This window comes from Triticum dicoccoides, chromosome 6B, assembly GCF_002162155.2.
Source record: "Triticum dicoccoides isolate Atlit2015 ecotype Zavitan chromosome 6B, WEW_v2.0, whole genome shotgun sequence".
Classification (NCBI taxonomy): Eukaryota; Viridiplantae; Streptophyta; class Magnoliopsida; order Poales; family Poaceae; genus Triticum; species Triticum dicoccoides.
The window spans coordinates 702,412,106-702,420,149 of NC_041391.1; positions in this window are offsets into that span (position 1 = coordinate 702,412,106).

Below are 8,044 nucleotides of genomic sequence, written 5' to 3' on the forward strand. Positions count from 1 at the left end.
CTATATGATATTGGCCATATCATGTCACTATTTGATTGCATGTGATGTTTATCATGTTTTTCATCTTATTTGCTTAGAACGACGGTAGCTTAAATAAGATGATCCCTCATAATAACTTCAAGAAAGTGTTCCCCCTAACTGTGCACCGTTGCGAAGGTTCGTCGTTTCGAAGCACCACGTGATGATCGGGTGTGATAGATCCTAACGTTCGAATACAACGGGTGTAAGCCAGATTTACACACGCAATACACTTAGGTTGACTTGACGAGCCTAGCATGTACACACATGGTCTCGGAACACGGAGGACCGAAAGGTCGAGCATGAGTCGTATAGAAGATAAGATCAACATGGAGATGTTCACCGATGTCAACTAGTCCGTCTCACGTGATGATCGGACACGGTCTAGTTGACTCGGATCATGTTTCACTTAGATGACTAGAGGGATGTCTAATCTGAGTGGGAGTTCATTAAATAATTTGATTAGATGAACTTAATTATCATGAACTTAGTCTAAAATCTTTACAATATGTCTTGTAGATCAAATGGCCCACGTTACCCTCAACTTCAACGCGTTCCTAGAGAAAACCAAGCTGAAAGATGATGGCAACAACTATACGGACTGGGTCCGAAACCTGAGGATCATCCTCATAGCTGCCAAGAAAGATTATGTCCTAGAAGCACCGCTAGGTGAAGCACCAATCCCAGAGAACCAAGACGTTATGAATGCTTGCCAGTCTTGTGCTGATGATTACTCCCTCGTTCAGTGCGGCATGCTTTATAGCTTAGAACCGGGGCTCCAAAAGTGTTTTGAGCAACACGGAGCATATGAGATGTTCGAAGAGCTGAAAATAGTTTTCCAAGCTCATGCACGGGTCGAGAGATATGAAGTCTCCGACAAGTTCTTCAGCTGTAAGATGGAGGAAAATAGTTCTGTCAGTGAGCACATACTCAAGATGTCTGGGTTGCACAACCGCTTGACTCAGCTGGGAGTTAATCTCCTGGATGACGCGGTCATTGACAGAATCCTTCAGTCGCTTCCACCGAGCTACAAGAGCTTTGTGATGAACTTCAATATGCAGGGGATGGAAAAGACCATTCTGAGGTATATTCAATGCTGAAATCAGCGGAGGTAGAGATCAAAAAGGAACATCAAGTGTTGATGGTGAATAAAACCACTAAGTTCAAGAAAGGCAAGGGTAAGAAGAACTTCAAGAAGGACGTCAAGGGAGTTGTCGCACCCGGTAAGCCAGTTGCCGGGAAGAAGCCAAGGAATGGACCCAAGCCTGAGACTGAGTGCTTTTATTGCAAGGAAAGTGGTCACTGGAAGCGGAACTGTCCCAAGTACTTAGCGGACAAGAAGGCCGACAACACCAAAGGTATATGTGATATACATGTAATTGATGTGTACCTTACCAGTACTCGTAGTAGCTCTTGGGTATTTGATACCGGTGCGGTTGCTCATATTTGTAACTCAAAGCAGGAGCTGCGGAATAAGCGGAGACTGGCGAAGGACGAGGTGACGATGCGCGTCGGGAATGGTTCCAAGGTCGATGTGATCGCCGTCGGCACGCTACCTCTACATTTACCTACGGGATTAGTTTTAAACCTCAATAATTGTTATTTAGTACCAGCTTTGAGCATGAACATTGTATCCGGATCTCGTTTAATACGAGATGGCTACTCATTTAAATCCGAGAATAATGGTTGTTCTATTTATATGAGAGATATGTTTTATGGTCATGCCCCGATGGTCAATGGTTTATTCTTAATGAATCTCGAACGTGATGTTACACATATTCATAGTGTGAATACCAAAAGATGCAAAGTTGATAACGATAGTCCCACATACTTGTGGCACTGCCGCCTTGGTCACATTGGTGTCAAGCGCATGAAGAAGCTCCATGCTGATGGACTTTTAGAGTCTCTCGATTATGAATCATTTGACACATGCGAACCATGCCTCATGGGCAAAATGACCAAGACTCCGTTCTCCGGAACAATGGAGCGAGCAACCAACTTGTTGGAAATCATATATACTGATGTGTGCAGTCCAATGAGCGTTGAGGCTCGTGGAGGATATCGTTATGTTCTCAGTCTCACTGACGACTTGAGTAGATATGGGTATGTGCACAAGTCTGAGACCTTTGAAAAGTTCAAGGAATTTCAGAATGAGGTAGAGAATCAGCGTGACCGAAAGATAAAATTCTTACGATCAGATCGTGGAGGAGAATATTTAAGTCACGAATTTGGTACACACTTACGGAAATGTGGAATTGTTTCACAACTCACGCCGCCTGAAACACCTCAGCGTAACGGTGTGTCCGAACGTCGTAATCGCACCTTATTGGATATGGTGCGATCCATGATGTCTCTTACCGATTTACCACTATCATTTTGGGGATACGCTCTAGAGACAGCTACATTCACTTTAAATAGGGCACCGTCTAAATCCGTTGAGACGACACCGTATGAATTATGGTTTGGGAAGAAACCTAAGATGTCGTTTCTAAATGTTTGGGGATGCGATGCTTATGTCAAGAAACTTCAACCTAAAAAGCTCGAATCCAAGTCGGAAAAATGCGTCTTCCTAGGATACCCTAAGGAAACCATTGGGTATACCTTCTACTTAAGATCCGAAGGCAAGATCTTTGTTGCCAAGAACGGGTCCTTTATGGAGAAAGAGTTTCTCTCGAAAGAAGTAAGTGGGAGGAAGGTGGAACTTGATGAAGTACTACCTCTTGAACCGGTGAGTAGCATAGCTCAGGAAGGTGTTCCTGTGGTGCCAGCACCAACTGAAGAGGAACTTAATGATGATGATCAAGGTACTTCGGATCAAGTTACTACTGAACTTCGTAGGTCCACGAGGACACGTTCCACACTAGAGTGGTATGGCAACCCTGTCCTGGAAATCATGTTGTTAGACAACGGTGAACCTTCGAACTATGAAGAAGCGATGGCGGGCCCAGATTCCAACAAATGGCTTGAAGCCATGCAATCCGAGATAGGATCCATGTATGAAAACAAAGTATTGACTTTGACAGACTTGCTCGATGATCGGCGAGCGATAGAAAACAAATGGATCTTTAAGAAGAAGACGGACGCAGATGGTAATGTTACCATCTATAAAGCTCGACTTGTCGCTAAGGGTTATCGACAAGTTCAAGGGGTTGACTACGATGAGACATTCTCTTCCGTAGCGAAGCTAAAGTCCGTCTGAATCATGTTTGCAATTGCCGCATACTATGATTATGAGATATGGCAAATGGACGTCAAAACGACATGTCTTAATGGCCATCTTAAGGAAGAACTGTATATGATGCAGCCGGAAGGTTTTGTCGACCCTGAGAATGCTAACAAGGTATGCAAGCTCCAGCGATCCATTTATGAACTGGTGCAAGCATCTCGGAGTTGGAACATTCGCTTTGATGAGATGATCAAAGCGTTTGGGCTTATGCAGACTTATGGAGAAGCCTGCATTTACAAGAAAGTGAGTGGGAGCTCTGTAGCATTTCTCATATTATATGTGGATGACATACTTTTGATGGGAAATGATATAGAACTTTTGGACAGCATTAAGGCCTACTTGAATAAGTGTTTTTCAATGAAGGACCTTGGAGAAGCTGCTTACATATTAGGCATCAAGATCTATAGGGATAGATCGAGACGCCTCATAGGTCTTTCACAAAGCACATACCTTGATAAGATATTGAAGAAGTTCAATATGGATCAGTCCAAGAAAGGGTTCTTGCATGTATTGCAAGGTGTGAGATTGAGCTCGGCTCAATGCCCGACCACGGTAGAAGATAAAGAAGAGATGAGTGTCATCCCCTATGCCTCAGCCATAGGGTCTATTATGTATGCCATGCTGTGTACCAGACCTGATGTAAACCTTGCCATAAGTTTGGTAGGAAGGTACCAAAGTAATCCCGGCAAGGAACACTGGACAGCGGTCAAGAACATCCTAAAGTACCTGAAAAGGACTAAGGATATGTTTCTTGTTTATGGAGGTGACGAAGAGCTCGTCGTAAAGGGTTACGTCGTCTCTAGCTTCGACACAGATCTGGATGACTCTAAGTCACAAACCGGATACGTGTATATTTTGAATGGTGGGGCAGTAAGCTGGTGCAGTTGCAAGCAAAGCGTCGTGGCGGGATCTACATGTGAAGCAGAGTACATGGCAGCCTCGGAGGCAGCACATGAAGCAATCTGGGTGAAGGAGTTCATCACCGACCTAGGAGTCATACCCAATGCGTCGGGGCCGATCACACTCTTCTGTGACAACACTGGAGCTATTGCACTTGCCAAGGAGCCCAGGTTTCACAAGAAGACCAGGCACATCAAGCGTCGCTTCAACTCCATACGTGAAAATGTTCCCAAGATGGAGACATAGATATTTGTAAAGTACATACAGACTTGAATGTAGCAGATCCGTTGACTAAACCTCTCCCTAGGGCAAAACATGATCAACACCAGAACGCTATGGGTGTTCGATTCATCACAATGTAACTAGAATATTGACTCTAGTGCAAGTGGGAGACTGTTGGAAATATGCCCTAGAGGTAATAAGAAAATGGTTATTATTATATTTCTTTGTTCATGATAATTGTCTGTTATTCATGCTATAACTGTGTTATCCAAAAATCGTAATACACGTGTGAATACACAGACCACAACATGTCCCTAGTAAGCCTCTAGTTGACTAGCTCGTTGATCAACAGATAGTCATGGTTTCCTGACTATGGGCATTGGATGTCATTGATAACGGGATCACATCATTAGGAGAATGATGTGATGGACAAGACCCAATCCTAAGCATAGCTCAAAGATCGTGTAGTTCGTTTAGCTAGAGCTTTTCCAAATGTCAAGTATCATTTTCTTAGACCATGAGATTGTGCAACTCCCGGATACCGTAGGAGTGCTTTGGGTGTGCCAAACGTCACAACGTAACTGGGTGACTATAAAGGTGCACTACGGGTATCTCCGAAAGTGTCTGTTGGGTTGGCACGAATCGAGACTGGGATTTGTCACTCCGTATGACGTAGAGGTATCTCTGGGCCCACTCGGTAATGCATCATCATAATGAGCTCAATGTGACCAAGTGTCTGGTCACGGGATCATGCATTACGGTACGAGTAAAGTGACTTGCCGGTAACGAGATTAAACGAGGTATTGGGATACCGACGATCGAGTCTCGGGCAAGTAACATACCGATTGACAAATGGAATTGTATATGGGGTTGATTGAATCCTCGACATCGTGGTTCATCTGATGAGATCATCGAGGAGCATGTGGGAGCCAACATGGGTATCCAGATCCCACTGTTGGTTATTGACCGGAGAGGCGTCTTGGTCATGTCTGCATGTCTCCCGAACCCGTAGGGTCTACACACTTAAGGTTCGGTGACGCTAGGGTTGAAGAGATATTAGTATGCAGTAACCCGAAAGTTGTTCGGAGTCCCGGATGAGATCCCGGACGTCACGAGGAGTTCCGGAATGGTCCGGAGGTGAAGAATTATATTTAGGAAGTCAGGTTTCGGCCATCGGGAAAGTTTCGGGGGTCACCGATATTGTACCGGGACCACCGGAAGGGTCCCGGGGGTCCACCGGGTGGGGCCACCTATCCCGGAGGGGCCCATGGGCTGAAGTGGGAGGGGAACCAGCCCCTGGTGTGCTGGTGCGCCCCCCTTGGGCCCCCCCCCCCTGCGCCTAGGGTTGGAAACACTAGGGGTGGGGGCGCCTCCACCTGGCTTGGGGGGCAAGTTTCCCCCTAGGGCCGGTGCCCCCCCTAGGGGGCCTATATAAAGAGGGGGGGGAGGGCAGCCGCACCCATGCGCTTGGCGCCTCCCTCTCCCCATTGCTACACCTCTCCCTCTCGTAGAAGCTCAGCGAAGCCCTGCCGAGATCGCTGCTGCATCCACCACCACGCCGTCGTGCTGCTGGATCTCCGTCAACCTCTCCTTCCCCCTTGCTGGATCAAGAAGGAGGATACATCTACCTGACCGTACGTGTGTTGAACATGGAGGTGCCGTCCGTTCGGCGCTAGGATCTCCGGTGATTTGGATCACGACGAGTACGACTCCATCAACCCCGTTCTCTTGAACGCTTCCGCTCGTGATCTACAAGGGTATGTAGATGCACTCCTTTCTCTCATTGCTAGATGAACTCATAGATTGATCTTGGTGAAAGCGTAGAATTTTTTTATTTTCTGCATCGTTCCCCAACAGTTGGCGACCGAGGAGAGGAGGGTGGCCGCCGAGGAGAGGAAAGTGGCATTGCAGGAGAGGAAGGTGGGCATGGAGGAGCGAGCTAAGTTGTTGAAATGGGAGAAGCACTTGTTCTTCTTGGACACATCTTTGTCCAATGATGCGCAAAAGGAATACGTCAACCTTGCACGTGAAGAAGTCTTGATCCAAAAAAGAGCCATGATCTGCATGAGTGGCGGTGGCCTTGGCGGCATGGGTGGCGGTGGCCTCGGCGGCATGGGTGGCGGTGGCCTTGGCGCCATGGGTGGCGGTGGCCTCGGCGGCATCGGTGGTGGTGGCTTCGGCGACATGGGTGGCGGTGGCCTTGGCGCCATGGGTGGCGGTGGCCTTGGCGCCATGGGAGGCATGGGTGGCTTCGGAGCCATGGGAGGCATGGGTGCACCTCCGGCTGCCATGGGAGGCATGGGTGCACCTCCGGCCGCCATGGGAGACATGGGTGGCTTTGGAGCACCCTCCGACGCTATGGCCGCCATGGGAGGCATGAGTTTTGCTTCTCTCATGGGAGGCATGGGTACACCTCCGACCGCCATGGGTGGAATGTCTTTCGATGTGCCTCCTCACACACATTCCCATGAAGATGCCGTTGAAGATCTTGCCAACACCGTCGAAGCTTCACGTGATGCGGTGCGTGATGAGGTTAGGGAGGAAGATTCATCTTCGGAGGCGGAAGAATCGTCTTCGGAAGATGAGGACGAGGACGAGGAAGATGATTGATGTGTCTTTCATTTATGTCTTGAACTTTAGTTTGCATTTTAACTTGGTTGGATGAACTTGTGGGCATGAACTTTTATTCATCAACTTGTTTGTGTCAAATTTCACATGTTCATTGCATTTTGATGAATGTTTCAAACTCATTTTGTGTTCAAAATGTCATATATGTTAAAATGGCCGGCGAGTCGCGCGCGCTGTAATTATAGCGCGACTGCTGGAGCCAGCGCTGGCGGCCGCGCTAAACCAGCCGAAGCGCGCGCGGCAAACAGGTTTTTTGCGCGCGACGCGAAGCGCGGCTGTTGGAGATGCTCTAAGGGTCGAGATCTGCTGGCTGCCATGGGTCCTAAGACCACCAGAGACAAGGCAGGCCGATGACAACATTGGAGGCAGGGAAACCCTGTACTTTTTTCGAGGATGCGGGGGATTTAACGAGCTGGCCAGCCGATTGTTGTGGCCGGCAGGGGACGTGCACGCATGCCTGCCTGATTTTCGGTCGTCTTGGCCTCTTGGGAGAGTACCCCTGGAATCTGGACCGAGACCGGTCCACCAGCTGCACTGCACACGACTCCGTCCTCCCTCCCGACCTACGCCCGGCAACGAGCCGAGCGAGCTGGCTCCGCGCGCTGCGCACGCCGGCACGGACAGTCCCGGCGGCCAATGAGAAGAGAAAAATGAATGCTGCCGCCCCGAGTCCGGACACACGATTATCAACCAGCCAATGAGCAGACAAAAGAACGGAGACGTCTCCGTTTTCTGTCTGCCCACACAGAAATACTTGGTGCGTGCGCACACACGTTGCTCGTTTTTCTTCACCGGCAAATGAATCGGCCAGGGAAAAACATTTCTAGCACCGCTGCTCTTGTAGTAGAAAAAGGAGAGGAGCCAAGGCGTTTGAACGAGCGATACGGAGGGACGCCCCGGTGCCGCCGCTGCCTTTTTGTCCACCCATTTCTGCGTCGGGTCTCTTTTATCTTTTTCCCTTTCCCGTGTCCCTTCAATCTCGTACGCCCCGGAAAAGCAAGGCCCGCCCCCCGCCGCGCTCCAACAACGGGCAACACATCAAGAACAAAA